Source organism: Apaloderma vittatum, unplaced genomic scaffold (genome assembly GCF_000703405.1).
Source record: "Apaloderma vittatum isolate BGI_N311 unplaced genomic scaffold, ASM70340v1 scaffold14060, whole genome shotgun sequence".
Classification (NCBI taxonomy): Eukaryota; Metazoa; Chordata; class Aves; order Trogoniformes; family Trogonidae; genus Apaloderma; species Apaloderma vittatum.
Genome location: NW_009696312.1, coordinates 26,167 through 26,516, shown reverse-complemented (window position 1 = coordinate 26,516; position 350 = coordinate 26,167). Strand labels below are relative to the sequence as shown.

At 41.7% G+C, this 350-nt stretch overlaps 1 protein-coding gene across 1 annotated transcript in view; it reads right to left on the bottom strand.

The window, feature by feature from the left end:
• Positions 1–350, bottom strand: part of KIRREL3 (kin of IRRE like 3 (Drosophila)) — a gene marked incomplete at its 5' end in the record, with an annotated part of 12,365 nt that overhangs the window by 1,461 nt on the left and 10,554 nt on the right. The window lies entirely within an intron of this gene.

Genomic DNA, 350 nt, shown 5'->3' with positions numbered 1-350 from the left:
TTTTTTTTTTTAATTTTTTTTTTTTTTGCTTTTTTTTTTCTCTGAGAGTTTCAGGGGTCCTGGGGCCGAAAGAAAAGGAGAAGCCACTTCTCTTTGTTTTTTTTTTTGCCCTGGCTGACCCAGGTGTTCAGGGTGAGAGGGGATGAGAATTAATAATTTATTTTTTTTTTTAAGCCATTTTCTTGGCAGGTGCCTTGTGCTCACCCGTTGTGTGTTTACTCTTCTTCCGTGACGTGAGGCGGCAAAAATTCGCTTTGCAATTAGCGCCCCAGCTCTCCCTCCTCGTCAGCAAAGTTTCTACTCGAGGAGCTTTTACGGCAGGAGAACATGTATCTTGAGAGCAAGATATT